Below are 16,234 nucleotides of genomic sequence, written 5' to 3' on the forward strand. Positions count from 1 at the left end.
AGACTCACAGTGCTGTCGAGGTACCGGACAGTAACTGTAAAATCCTGGATTATATTCAACTGCTTTTCCGGTCTGCTGAAGAGGACTTCTTTGTTGCGGATCCTGCGCTTGTTAAAGAAAAAGGACGACATCGGGCCCCACCGTGCACTTCCACAAACTGTAAGCGGTCCACTTGGACCACTGGGATAAGGGGGGTGCGCACCCGCTTGAAAGTTAGGGTCAGTTTGGGATAGTTTCTGGGACTATTATTTCTTAGTGTCCGCACTGTGAATACGGACACAGCAAAGGTGAAAATTGTTGCATTGTTTAACTTGTATTGTTTGTACTGTTTTGAATATTTTGCTTGTCTTTACCTCTGTAACTTCACTGTTAACCTGTTTTTATTAATTTATAGTAAATGCAATTTTCTTAATCTTGACTTCTGCGTACACACTCTTTTCTGGTGGCGGAGTCAAATCACCTGCCTTGTTCTCGGTTCACATGATAACCCCCTCCAGCTGTGCTAAACAAACGATCAGACAATAAACTGCCTGCAGGCCAGGCCAGCATCTCCGAGGCGTAAAGGGCAAGCTCAGGCCATGTGCCCAATTTGGAGACCCAGAAGTGAAAGGGGGCAGACCCATCAGTCAGTACGTGTAAGCGTGTGCACACATACTGCTCCACCATGTCGCACGTCCCCGTGATGTCCACAATCCAATCGGATATCTGCTATATCAACTTTCGATGTTCTTTTCTACGCCTACCATGTTGATCACGGTTAGCGGCGAATCAGGGTCCCACACCGCAGAGGGAGCATGAGAATGGGATACCACTTCCAAGGGAGGTCAATGTATGAAATTAAATGTGATCGAGCGGAAATGTGGGACAAACTTTTAAAGCTGAAGCTTCCAAGTAAAGGAGGGGGCGCGCAGCAATTACCCACTCCTAACTCGGGAAGGTAGTGATGATAAATAACAATACAGGACTCTTAAGATTCCCTAAATAATTATAGGGAATGTTACTAGAGCATTTCGGATTTGGAAACATTAGAAAGGAGAGGCCATGCTGCCGCTTTGTTGACTCTGGATAACTTCTGCTTGATCACACTTCCCCAATCTATTTAGATATCTTCTCTATCAACTTTCGATGTTCTTTTCTGCGCCCACCATGTTGATCACGGTTAACGGCGAATCGGGGTTCTACGCCGGAGAGGGAGCGTGAGAAAGAGATACCGCATCCAAGGGAGGTCAATGACTCCAACATGATCGAGCGGAAATGTGGGGCAAGTTGTTAAAGTTGAAGCATCGAATGAAAGGATGGGGGTCGAGCGTCAATCGTAAAGACAAATTTCTGAAATTTAATTCCCTGTCAACTATGCAGAGCAGGGGTTTATTCACGGCAAAACTGGGTTCATGTCACCCACCAATTGAACAGACGATTTTACAAATATTAGGTCCCTGTCTACTATGCAGAGCAGGGGTTTGTATACGGCAAAATTGGTAAAATGTCACCTGACAATGTAACTGACGATTTTTAGAAATTTATGTCCCTGTCACCTATGCAGAGCAAGGGTTTATTCACGGCAAAAATTGTAAAATGTCACACAAGGATGTAACAGACGCTTTTGCACCCTGCTCCCTCTTTTGCTGTGCTGGTGCCTCTGTGCGACCACCACCTGTTCCTTCTAATTAGACAGGTCACTCACATGACCTTGATTCCATGTGGGGTCTAGTATCTCATCATCTTCCACATCATCTTCCACCCACTCTTTACCACTGCCCTCCTTGTCAGTCTGCATACTGCAGAAAGCCACAGCAGTTGGCATCTGTGTTTTGTCATCATCAGAGACGTGCTGTGGTGGTCTTCCCATGTCCTCATCCTGAAACATAAGTGGTTGGGCATCCACTTCTGGTGCAGGGCTATGTGGATGACCCACGGAAACCCTGCCAGCAGAGTCATCAAAAAGCATAAAAGACTGCTGCATGACTTGGGGCTCAGACTGCTTGCCTGAGTTGCAAGGGGGTGAGTTGAAAAACAGATGGCCATGGGCTGTAGGTGCCAACTCTGATCTTTCAGAAGGGGACTGGGTGGTAAACAATATGAAAAAACTGTAGGCACTGTCAGCCTCACAATCTACTATAGTCTGTACTTGTTCTGGCCTCACTTTATTCGTACTGTCCTAAATGCAATGTAGGCCGCAAATGTACTTTCTAGCGCAAAAGATGAGCATTTGTCACCCAACAATGTAAGAGATGAAGTATTGAAATGTATTTCCTTGTCCACTATGTAGAGCAGGGGTATATCACAGCCAAAAACTGGTGAATTTCACCTGAAAATGTAAAAGACAAATTAGTGAAATTTCATAAAATAAAATGCGTACAAATGTAAAAAAATTTGCTCGATGTATAAGGTTGAGGACCATATGGAAAAGGATGTTGAGGCGGTGGTAGACATAGCGGTGTAGGCGGAAGTGGAGGATAAGGTAGCCAACACTGGTTTTTGATTTAAATTTTGTATTTTTTTTTTTATTAGGGTACACTCCAAAAGAGTGGGAAATATAAAAATTACAACAATGAGCAATTGCACTGTAGTATAACAATGGCTGGGTAAGGTCGGTATACATGTCTATCTTGCACAAGGTCCGGAGAAGTCCTGTGGGATTCATGCCTGGTTCATTTTAATGAACGTGAGCTTGTCCACATTGGCTGTAGACAGGCGGCTGCGCTTGTCTGTGATAACGCCCCCTGCCGTGCTAAACACACGTTCAGAGAATACACTGACTGCAGGGCAGGCCAGCACCTCCAAGGCGTAAAGGGCAAGCTCAGGCCATGTGCCCAATTTGGAGACCCAGATGTGAAGGAGCAGACCTATCATTGAGTACGTGTAGGCATGTGCACACATACTGCTCCACCATGTTGCTGAAATGCTGCCTCCTGCTAAGACGTTCCACATCAGCCGGTGGTGCTGGACGTTGTAGCATGCTGACAAAGCTTTTCCACATTTCGGCCATGCTAACCCTGCCTTCTGACATGCGGTGGTGCCCCAGCTGCGTTGGCGACCTCTTCCTCCTCCTCTGCCTTCGCCTTGTGCTTTTACTGTGCCCCGCTGTCAGGTGGGAATGCCACCAGCAGCGCGTGTACCAGCGTGCACTTGTACTCGCGCATCTTACAATCACGCTACAGTGATGGAATTAAGGATGGTACATTGTCCTTGTAACGGGGATCCAGCAGCGTGGCCACCCAGTAATCAGCACAAGTTAGAATGTGGGCAACTCGACGGTCTTTGAGGAGACACTGCAGCATGTAATTGCTCATGTGTGCCAGGCTGCCCAGAGGCAACGAAAAGCTGTCCTCTGTGAGAGGTGTATCGTCTGTGTCCTCTGTATCCCCCAGCCTTGCACCAGTGATGGCCATGAGCTCGTTTGGGTGCCACCCTGCTGTGAACACGGTTACTCTCCTCCTCCTCCATCTCCTGTTCCTCATCCTCCACCTCATCATCCTCCAGAATTGTGCCTTGACTGGACAATTGTGTACCTGGTGTTTATGGGTGCAGTAACCCACCCTCGAAGCGACTTGTGAATGACTGGCCTGAAACCCTATGAAATGCTCCCCCTTTGTCATCCTCCTACTGTGCCACATCCTCTTCCATCATCGCCTGAAGCGTTTTTTTCAAGGAGGCATAGAAGTGGGATAGTAATGCTGAGAACGGCGTTATTGGAACTGGCCATGTTGGTGGAGTACTTGAAACAGCGCAACAAGGCACACAGGTCTCGCATGGAGGCCCAGTCATTGGTGGTGAAGTGGTGCTGTTCCGCAGAGCGACTCACCCATGCGTTCTGCAGCTGGAACTCCACTATCGCCTGCTGCTGCTTGCACAGTCTGGCCAGCATGTGCAAGGTGGAGTTCCACCTTGTGGGCACGTCGCATATGAGGCGGTGAGTGGGAAGGCTGAAATTATGCTGCAGCGGTGACAGGCGAGCAGCAGAATGGTGAGAACGCCGAAAGCGTACGCAGATGGCCCGCACTTTCTGCATGCGCCAAACTGGTATCCGTCTCAGGCCGAGCCGCCACTGCATTTACCCAGTGTGCTGTTATGGAGATATATCATCCCTGACCGTGCTTACTGGTCCATGTATCCGTAGTTAGGTGGACCTTGCCACAGATGGCGTTGAGCAGTGCACACCTGATTTTGTTCCCCACTTGGTTGTGCAGGAAAGGGATGGCTCATCTGGAAAAGTAGTGGAGGGTGGGCAGGGCCGGTACCAGAACCCGGCATACCGGGGCAAGTGCCGGGGCCCACTGTAAGTTAGGGGGTCCACTCGTTTCCGCTGCGCTGCTCCTTTAAAATTTTTACATACTGGCTTGTGCAGCGCTGCTGCTTGCTGCCCTCTTGCGGTCTCTCCAGGCTGAGCTTCTGTGCGCGTACGCGCCGTGTGGCGCGTGAGTACAGTTGGGTACCACAGGCAGCGCACAGACTGCCAGCCTCACAGCCAGGACTCGTCTCAGAGGACACAGGGGGCGGAGCTGATCAGCAGGCGCAGCTGCAGCCTGCAGAAGAAGATTCAGGACATCATAGCCACCAGCCGAGCGGAGCCCAAGAAGAAACCTGGAGGCTGGAGCAGCAGCTGGAGTTGTTTTATTAGAATTCAGGTCAGGTGAACTACAGTCTACACAGTAATGTGGGGCTATATGTGTAAAACACCAAAATAAAGGAGCAAGCCAAGCCAATAATTGAATAGAGGACAATTACCATGTATTGCAACTTGCTCAGCTCAATAAGCACATATGCCTGTAAAACACAATAAACTCCTATAAGAAAATACCAGAACGCATGAAATCAATTCGCCTTTTTTCCGTTCTCCTGCTCCGTTTAGGTCCGTTATGTTTCCGCTCAGAAGATGATTTTTAGGCCTCATGCACACGACCGTGTTTGTGTTTCGTTCCGCAAAATGGGGTTCTGTTGTTCCGTGATCCGTTTCTGTTTTTGTTTCTGTGTGTCTTCCTTTATTTTTGGAGGATCTCCAGACATGAAGGAAAGTAAAAAAATATCAAGTCAAGTTTGCCATGCAAATGATAGAAAAAAAACGGACGCGGACACGCAGACGCGGATGACAATCTTGTGTGCCTCTGCGTTTTTTCACGGTTCCATTGACTTGAATGGGTCCGTGAACCGTTTTCCGTGAACAAAAATAGGACAGGTTATATTTTTTTGATGGACTGAAACCACGGATCACGGACCGGGATGACATACGGTGCATTAGCCGAGTTTTCAACTGACCCATTAAAAGTCAATGGGTCTGCAGAAAATCACGAAAAACAGAACAACAGACATGGAATGAAACAACGGTAGTGTGCATGAGGCGGAGACAAAAGTTGTGCATGCAGCACTTTTGTCTCCGCTTAAAAATCATCTTCTGAGCGGAAACATAACGGACCCCATTATAGTCTATTGGGTTCTAAGGGCTCCATTTGACTCAGTTTGGCATCAGTTATGTGCCTTTTCCGTCCTTTCCGTTCTCCTGCTCCTAAACGGAGCAGGAGAACGGAAAGGCTGAACGGTGATGTAAACGAAGCCTTATGAATTTTTGCCAATAAAGTGTATTATTGATTATTATTTTCTTATAGAAGATTATGTTTTAGGCCTCATGCACACGGCCGTTGTGTGCTCATGGCCACGCGGCCCATGTGCACTCCACATCACAGATGCAGACCCATTCACTCGAATGGGTCCGCAATCACAGAGATGCGGAACGAAAGCATGGATTGGAAGCCCTGCTTCAGTACACATGATCCCTCCCTGCTTCTAGCTTGTGTGCCAATAAGAAGGCTGCAATATACTTGACTTTAGGAGTAGTAGTGTTTGCGAATTTTGCTCTATATTAGTTTTTTTCGAATATTCGCTATATTGCTATATATTCTTGTTTTAGAATATTACGAATATTCGAAAAAACAAAGTTATAGCAATATAGCGAATAATCAAAAAAATATCTAATATAGAGCAATTTAGCTAATATAGTGCTATAATTTTCTCTGTCTAATAGTTGTAAGTTGAAAAATTTGCACTAAAAAGTTTGAATCCGAAAATTCGAATATTACACAATCATTACCTTGCCGATTTTTTGAGTAAATAAAAATCGCGAATATTCGAATATTCGACGAATATTCTACCAAATATTCGCAAAATATCGCGAGTTCGAATATGACCCCTGCCGCTCATCACTAATGACGTACTGTGGGACAGCCACCACCAAAAGGCTTTTAAAACTCTCCGTCTCCACCAGACAGAAGCGGGTGGGTAGGGTGGTACTTCCTCTTCCGCTCCAGTGTTTGGGAGACAGAGAGCTGAACGCTTCAATGGGACATTGTGGAGATGCTTGGTGACCCAGTTGGAGGTGTTGCTGGCAGATCCTTTGTTTGCGGGGTGGCAGGTGCCACTGTCACTCCAGTGGTGGTTGAAGAGGCCGAGACTGCATCAGAAGAGGAAGCAGGAGGAGCCAGAGACCTTTCTTGGTTTTTGAGGTGAAAAAACAAAAATGACCCCGGGTGTCCCGAGGGAGAGAGAAGGAGAGTGCCCACCCAATATGGCCACAGGGGGCACCCGTGGAGGGTAACTCGGTACAAGCTCCCGAGTACAATAGTGAAAAAACAAGAGAGATGGAGCTCGACGTACCAAAGAATAAATCTTTATTTAATTGCATAGAAGCATGATTAAAAATACATACATTTGATGCCATAGACAGGGTAAATGGGAGCAGGGGAAGGAAAGGAAAAGGCGCCACCCTGGGAGATCACACAGGTCAAGAATATATATGGGTATATGACGGTAATAGGAAAATGCTCGGTACAATGACCAGCCTATGAACCAGGTATATCCAGAGGTAAATGGATGAGTGAAAGGTCAGCTGGGGACCAACCACGGCAATGAAACATGGTATGTTGAGCAAAGAAGCTAGAAAGGTAATGAATAAAGGGTAAACAACAAACCAAAATGAATAAAGACCAGGTGTGGTAAAACACCAAAGTCCAGAGACCGTGGGGGTATAAGCTACGACCAAAGCTCACCTAAAGCAGACCTAGTGTGAAACAACCCAGGATGGCGCTACTCCAACGTGCATTTCGGCGTGCCTTCGTCAGGGGGTAACGCCATCACTGTGACTCTAATATTTAAGGCCTCTCTAAGCCAATGAAGAATCAGTACTTACTCGTTCCCAGGTGTGCATGCTGGTTGGCGCGCGAAACAGCCGGCACAAACACATCGATTCTTCATTGGCTCACACTAGGTCTGCTTTAGGTGAGCTTTGGTCGTAGCTTATACCCCCACGGTCTCTGGACTTTGGTGTTTTACCACGCCTGGTCTTTATTCATTTTGGTTTGTTTTTTTACCCTTTATTCTTTACCTTTCTAGCTTCAACATACCATGTTTCATTGCCGTGGTTGGTCTCCAGCTGACCTTTCACTCATCCATATACCTCTGGATGTACCTGGTTCATAGGCTGGTCATTGTACCGAGCATTTTTCTATGACCGTCATATACCCATATATATTCTTGACCTGTGTGATCTCCCAGGGTGGCGCCTTTTCCTTTCCTTCCCCTGCTCCCATTTACCCCGTCTATGGCATCACATGTATGTATTTTTATTCATGCTTCTATGTAATTAAATAAATATTTATTCTTTGGTACGTCGAGCTCCATCTCGCTTGTTTTTTCGCTATTGGTTTTTGAGGTGTCTACTCCACTGCAGCTCATGCTTTGCACTTAGATGCCTGGTCATACAGGTTGTGCTCAGGTTGAGAACGTTTATGCCTCGCTTCAGGCTCTGATTGCACAGTGTGCAAACCACTTGTGTCTTGTTGTAAGTACATTGTCTGAAGAACTGCCACGCCAGGGAACTCCTTGGAGCTGGCTTCGGTGTGCTCAACCGTTGCTGCATTGGGCAGTAGCAGGAGTACTGTCTAGGGGACGGCCGCTCCGCTTTTGCACCCTGCTCCCTCTTCTGCTGTGCTGGGGCTCTGTGCGACCACCGCCCCTTCTTCCAAACTACATAGGTCACTCGCATGACCTTGATTCCATGTGGGGTCGAAGACCTCATCGTCCTCCACATAATCTTCCACCCAGTCTTCACCCCTGCCCTCCTTGTCGGTCTGCACACTGCACAAAGCCACCGCAGTTGGCACCTGTGTTTCTTCATCATCCGAGACGTGATGCTGTGGTCCTCCCATGTACTCATTTTGAAACATAAGAGGTTGGGCAACGGTGCACTCAAGTCATCAAAAAGCAGAAGAGACTGCTGCATGACTTGGGGCTCAGACTGCTTGGCTGATTTTCAAGGGGGTGAGGTGAAAGACTGATGGACATCAGCTGCAGGTGCCAACTCTGATATTTCTGCAGGAGACTGTGTTTGAGACAATGTGAAGGAACTGGAGGCACTCTCAGCAACCCAATCCACTATCGCCTGTACTTGTTCTGGCCTCACCATTTGTAGAACCGCATTAGAATAGGCCCGATCAAATAACGCTGAAGATTCTGTTGCCTACTCGCACCTGAGGAAGGGGTTTCACTTGGGTGTGTAGCTAGCACAGTTCGACCATGTCCTCTCCCTGCAACAGGAGCACCACGACCGGGGCCACATCCCTCCTCATTCTACGCAAATTTAGGATCTTGCCTAAAATGGGTGTTTTTTTAAACACAGAATATTATTGCAGTATTTCAAGCTTGTATTTCACACTGACAGATGCAGCAAAGTCTGCAAATTTAGTATTTTGCCCAAAATGGGTGTTTTTTAAATAACAGAATATAATAGCAGTATTTCAAGCTTGTGTTTCACGCTGACAGATGCAGCAAAGGCCACAAATTTAGTATTTTGCCCAAAATGGGTGTTTTTTAAATAACAGAATATAATAGCAGTTTCTAACGCTTGTATTGCACACTGACAAATGTAGCAAAGGCCGCAAATTTAGTATTTTGCCCAAAAATGGGTGTTTTTGTAATAACAGAATATTATTGCAGTATTTCAAGCTTGTGTTTCACGCTGACAGATGCAGCAAAGGCTGCAGATGTAGGGTATTGCCAAAAAATTGTGTTTTTTTTAACCCAGAATATTATGGAAGTATTTCAAGCTTGTATTTCACCCTGACAGATGCAGCAAAGTCAGCAAATTTAGTATTTTGCCCAAAATGGGTGTTTTTTAAATAACACAATATAACAGCAGTTTCTAACGCTTGTATTGCACACTGACAAACGTAGCAAAGGCCGCAAATTTAGTATTTTTCCCAAAATGGGTGTTTTTGTAATAACAGAATATTATTGCAGTATTTCAAGCTTGTATTTCACACTGACAGATGCAGCAAAGGCCGCCAATTTAGTATTTTGCCCAAAATGGGTGTATTTTTAATAACAGATTATTATTGCAGTATTTTATGTTTTTATTTCACACTGACAGATGCCGCAAAGGCCGCAAATGTAATATTTTGCCCAAAATGGGTGTTTTTTTTAATAACAGAATATTATTGCAGTATTTCAAACTTGTATTTCACACTGACAGATGCAGCAAAGGCCGCAGATGTAGGGTATTGCCAAAAAAATTGTGTTTTTTAAACCCAGAATATTATGGAAGTATTTCAAGCTTGTATTTCATACTGACAAATGCAGCAAAGGCTGCCAATTTAGTATTTTGCCAAAAATAGGTGTTTTTTTTAAACCCAGCATTTTATTGCAGTATTTCAAGCTTGTATTTCACACCGAAAAATGCAGCAAAGACACCAGATGTAGGGTATTGCCAAAAATAGGTGTTTTTTTTAAACCCAGCATTTTATTGCAGTATTTCAAGCTTGTATTTCACACCGAAAAATGCAGCAAAGACACCAGATGTAGGGTATTGCCAAAAATAGGTGTTTTTTTTTAAACCCAGCATTTTATTGCAGTATTTCAAGCTTGTATTTCACACCGAAAAATGCAGCAAAGACACCAGATGTAGGGTATTTTCTAAAATGGGTGTTTTTTTAAACCTAGAATATTAAGTATTTCAAGCTTGTATTTCACACTGACAGATGCAGCAAAGGCAGCAAATTTAGAATTTTGTCCAAAATGGATGTTTTTTAATAACAGAATATAACAGCAGTATCTAACGCTTGTATTTCACACTGACAAATGCAGCAAAGGCCGCTAATTTAGTATTTTGCCTAAAATGGGTGTTTTTTTAAACCCAGAATCTTATGGAAGTATTTCAAACTTGCATTTCACACTGACTGATGCAGCAAAGGCTGCCAATTTAGTATTTTGCCAAAAATGGGTGTTTTTTAAATAACAGAATATTATTACAGCTTGAAATACTTCCATAATATTCTGGGTTAAAAAAACACCCATTTTTGGCAATACCCCACATCTGGTGCCTTTGCTGCATTTTTTGGTGTGAAATACAAGCTTGAAATACTGCAATAATATTCTGGGTTTAAAAAAACACCCATTTTTGGCAATACCCTACATCTGCGGCCTTTGCTACATCTGTCAGTGTGAAATACAAGCTTGAAATACAGCAATAATATTTTGTTATTAAAAAAACATGCGCATGCACAAATACTACATTGCATGCATTAGGACCGGGGGACACCCGGTCCATCACTCTATACCGAGAGCGAGGTCTGACACACATCATTGCTGATCTGGTCATGCGCTACGTCCGGAATACTTCTGGTCCGCTATACCGAAAGCGAGGTCTTACACGCATCATTATTGATCTGCACATGTGAGGTGTTCGGAATACTTCCGGCCCGTGCCTGTTATCAGGACATGTCTCGAGCTGCTCAGCAGGCGTAACTTAACTCACCAGCAGACATCTTCTGCGATTCCCGCTATCTGAGCAGTCTTTCCAGAGGCACCAGGTATTTACATCGGCCTTCGTCTGTCCACAGAAGATGACAATAGAATAAGATACCTTTATAGCAATTTTAATAATAGGAATACTCTGAGTATACACCATTTTTCTATCCACTATACTCTGATACTACCTTTCCTATTACCCTTTGCCCCTTCCTCTAGAGGTACCCATATGCTACATTTTAATGCTGATGGGGTTCTCGCGTTCTGTTTTACTGTATTCATTCCAGGCAATTCTCTTTGTCACCTTTTATATGCAGACCAACGAATAAGTATTACATTGCATACCATTCCTCTATGTATATCTAAATATATACCATATGTTGTGTAGATTGATGCCATTGGTCTTGTATACCTTATTACAACCGGATTGTTAAATCTTGTTATATTGATCTTGATATATTTAACATGCTCATACCCACTATACTATTTTTAATTTTCTTTAACTACATTTTTGTTGATATATCTCATTTATGGAACTCAGCCACTAAGATGGTTTTCCTGGATTATGTACATAGGACCATTATATGCACGTCACGTATATGATATGCCGCGTTTCTAATTAAAATAAATCTATTACACCGCACAAACTGGAGTTAATATTCTTCTTATTAAAAAAAAAAACATTTTCGGCAATACCCTACATCTGTGGCCTTTGCTGTATATGTCAGTGTGAAATACAAGCTTGAAATACTGCAATAATATTCTGGGTTTAAAAAATACTTAATTAGCGGCCGTTGCTGCATTTGTCAGTGTGAAATACAAGCGTTAGATACTGCTGTTATATTCTGTTATTTAAAAAAACATCCATTTTGGGCAAAATACAAAATTTGTGGCTTTTGCTGCATTTGTCAGTGTGAAATACAAACTTGAAATACTTCCATAGTATTCTAGGTCCCCCAAATGCCTCTGCTTTAGGTGCACCCCCATTAGTGCCACAGCTCCAGATGCCCCCCAATGCCCCCACTCTAAATGCACCCCTAATATTGCCACTTCTCCAGTTGCCCCCCCTAATACCTCTGCTCCAGGATCACCACTATTGCCCTGCCTCAGGCGACCCTAATGCCTCTGCTTTAGGTGCACCCCCATACAGTGGCATACCGCCAATATAGGCTGACCATACCGTTGCTATGGGGCCTGCAGCACAAGGTGGCCTGGAGCGCACAGAAGGCCCCGCTCCCTCCATCTACCTAGCACAGAGACAGTTTCTGAGAATCATGCGGGCATGCAGCACTTGTCGGGAGCCCCCCCCCCGCTCCCTGTCTAACCTAATGATCCAGGCTGTGGGTGTGCTGTATTTCACACTGGCCAATCAGCATTTAGCAGCGGTAAGATCCAGCTGCTGCTGATTGGCCAGTGTATCGCTGGTGCAGGCAGCGGGAGCAGCAGCCGCTCAAGTACATGTGTGCATGCACCCGTGTAGCATCTGTGATCTGCCTCTGACTCTCTGCACTCACGTCTGCCGACTGCCGCCCTCAAGTCATTAGCCCGTGGCAGTGAGTGCAAGCACCCTCCCGGCTCAGGACTGGTCTAATGGTTGGTAATTGGTTGGATACTATTCTTGAGGGCAGCAGCCACCAAGCAGTGGGGCTTTAGGGGGCTCATAGAGGACTCAGGAGGAGAGGAAGCGCTCATAAAGGCTTGTAGAGGACAGTGTGCTTGCTTCCTACTCCTCACCCCCCCCACCCCCTTGCGGCATTAGGCGTTGGATAACCCCTTTAACTCCTGGTTCACTAGTTGTATATATTATTTTGGGGGGAATTATAGGGGTTGATTGGATAATCCCGTTAACTCCTTGCTGCTGATGCTGAGTGTTCACTTAGCCACAAATCATATTCTCCCAAATAACCAGCACATCAGTCACCTTTTGGGGGGGGGGGGGGGGGGGGGGGATATGATTGGTGGCTATGTGCACACACAGCATCAGCAGCAAGGAGTTAAAGGGGTTATCCAACCAACCCCTATAATGCCCCCCAAAATGCCTGGGCCGGGCACATTACTTACCTCATTCTCCGGCATACATCTTTTTAGTTACTGCAGCAAAGCTGGTTAATTAAAAACGATACAAATATTTATCCCTAACTGTTTCAGTAGGTCATGTATACATTTCTTTAATGGCAAAAGGGGGGTGGCATGGGAGGAGCCAGGGCTGGAGGTGGGATGGGCCCTGGGGTGGGTAGTGGGCGGGGTTAGGGGGCCCAATTCAGATTCTTGCTATGGGGCCCAGTGATTTCTATGTACTCCCCTGCCCCCATAAATTCCCCAGCTTCAGACGACCCCACTCTAAATGCACAGCTAATATTGCCTTCTCCAGTTACCCCTGCTCCTGGATCCCCACTATTACTCTGCCTCAGGTGACCCTAATGTCTCTGTTTCAGTTATGACCCTCCGTTTGTGCCCTTTGCTCACGTTGCTCCTCTAGCACCTTTGCTTGGGCTTTGTTAAAGGTTATGACCTGCAAAGGGGGTTGGACCTGCACAGTGCATCATTCTCCAGTATTGACACGTATGATTTACATGGAGGCAGTGATGATATTCAATATTTACAGGCATCACTGCTGCCATGTAAAGAGATACTGGTGGTGGAGTAGTGGAGGATTTAAAGGGGTTGTCCAGGTTTTCAAGTTATCCTCTCCACACCATAGGGCCATAGGCTTGCGCAGCCTATTGCATTAGGGTGTGCACCCTAAAGCACAAACACACACACTGCGAGCATGTGTGTGTGTGTGTATTATATATATATATATATATATATATATATATATACATATACATACAGGTCCTTCTAAAAAAATTAGCATATTGTGATAAAGTTCATTATTTTCTATAATGTACTAATAAACATTAGACTTTCATATATTTTAGATTCATTACACACCAACTGAAGTAGTTCAAGCCTTTTATTGTTTTAATATTGATGATTTTGGCATACAGCTCATGAAAACCCAAATTTCCTATCTCAAAAAATTAGCATATTTCATCCGACCAATAAAAGAAAAGTGTTTTTAATACAAAAAAAGTCAACCTTCAAATAATTATGTTCAGTTATGCACTCAATACTTGGTCGGGAATCCTTTTGCAGAAATGACTGCTTCAATGCGGCATGGCATGGAGGCAATCAGCCTGTGGCACTGCTGAGGTGTTATGGAGGCCCAGGATGCTTCGATAGCGGCCTTAAGCTCATCCAGAGTGTTGGGTCTTGCGTCTCTCAACTTTCTCTTCCCAATATCCCACAGATTCTCTATGGGGTTCAGGTCAGGAGAGTTGGCAGGCCAATTAAGCACAGTAATACCATGGTCAGTAAATCATTTACCAGTGGTTTTGGCACTGTGAGCAGGTGCCAGGCCGGGCAGAAAAATGAAATCTTCATCTCCATAAAGCTTTTCAGCAGATGGAAGCATGAAGTGCTCCAAAATCTCCTGATAGCTAGCTGCATTGACCCTGCCCTTGATAAAACACAGTGGACCAACACCAGCAGCTGACATGGCACCCCAGACCATCACTGACTGTGGATACTTGACACTGGACTTCAGGCATTTTGGCATTTCCCTCTCCCCAGTCTTCCTCCAGACTCTGGCACCTTGATTTCCGAATGACATGCAACAGTCCAGTGCTGCTTCTCTGTAGCCCAGGTCGGGCGCTTCTGCCGCTGTTTCTGGTTCAAAAGTGGCTTGACCTGGGGAATGCGGCACCTGTAGCCCATTTCCTGCACACGCCTGTACACGGTGGCTCTGGATGTTTCTACTCCAGACTCAGTCCACTGCTTCCGCAGGTCCCCCAAGATCTGGAATCGGTCCTTCTCCACAATCTTCCGCAGGGTCCGGTCACCTCTTCTCGTTGTGCAGCGTTTTCTGCCACACTTTTTCCTTCCCACAGACTTCCCACTGAGGTGCCTTGATACAGCGCTCTGGGAACAGCCTATTCGTTCAGAAATTTCTTTCTGTGTCTTACCCTCTTGCTTGAGGGGGTCAATGATGGCCTTCTGGACAGCAGTCAGGTCGGCAGTCTTACCCATGATTGCGGTTTTGAGTAATGAACCAGGCTGGGAGTTTTTAAAAGCCTCAGGAATCTTTTGCAGGTGTTTAGAGTTAATTAGTTGATTCAGATGATTAGGTTAATAGCTTGTTTAGAGAACCTTTTCATGATATGCTAATTTTTTGAGATAGGAATTTTGGGTTTTCATGAGCTGTATGCCAAAATCATCAATATTAAAACAATAAAAGGCTTGAACTACTTCAGTTGGTGTGTAATGAATCTAAAATATATGAAAGTCTAATGTTTATCAGTACATTATAGAAAATAATGAACTTTATCACAATATGCTAATTTTTTGAGAAGGACCTGTATATATTATATATATATATATACACACACACACACACACACACGTCCTTCTCAAAAAATGTGCATATTGTGATAAAGTTCATTATTTTCTGTAATGTACTGATAAACAATTAACTTTCATATATTTTAGATTCATTACACACAACTGAAGTAGTTCAAGCCTTTTATTGTTTTAAAATTGATGATTTTGGCATACAGCTCATGAAAACCCAAATTTCCTATCTAAAAAAATTAGCATATTTCATCCGACCAATAAAATAAAAGTGTTTTTAATACAAAAAAAGTCAACCTTCAAATAATTATGTTCAGTTATGCACTCAATACTTGGTCGGGAATCCTTTTGCATAAATGACTGCTTCAATGCGGCGTGGCATGGAGGCAATCAGCCTGTGGCACTGCTGAGGTGTTATGGAGGCCCAGGATGCTTCGATAGCGGCTTTAAGCTCATCCAGAGTGTTGGGTCTTGCGTCTCTCAACGTTCTCTTCCCAATATCCCACAGATTCTCTATGGGGTTCAGGTTAGGAGAGTTGACAGGCCAATTAAGCACAGTAATACCATGGTCAGTAAACCATTTACCAGTGGTTTTGGCACTGTGAGCAGGTGCCAGGTCGTGCTGAAAAATGAAATCTTCATCTCCATAAAGCTTTTCAGCAGATGGAAGCATGAAGTGCTCCAAAATCTCCTGATAGCTAGCTGCATTGACCCTGCCCTTGATAAAACACAGTGGACCAACACCAGCAGCTGACATGGCACCCCAGACCATCACTGACTGTGGGTACTTGACACTGGACTTCAGGCATTTTTGCATTTCCCTCTCCCCAGTCTTCCTCCAGACTCTGGCACCTTGATTTTCGAATGACATGCAACAGTCCAGTGCTGCTTCTCTGTAGCCCAGGTCAGGCGCTTCTGCCGCTGTTTCTGGTTCAAAAGTGGCTTGACCTGGGGAATGCGGCACCTGTAGCCCATTTCCTGCACACGCCTGTACACGGTGGCTCTGGATGTTTCGACTCCAGACTCAGTCCACTGCTTCCGCAGGTCC

The sequence above is a fragment of the Bufo gargarizans genome, chromosome 5 (genome assembly GCF_014858855.1).
Source record: "Bufo gargarizans isolate SCDJY-AF-19 chromosome 5, ASM1485885v1, whole genome shotgun sequence".
NCBI lineage: Eukaryota > Metazoa > Chordata > Amphibia > Anura > Bufonidae > Bufo > Bufo gargarizans.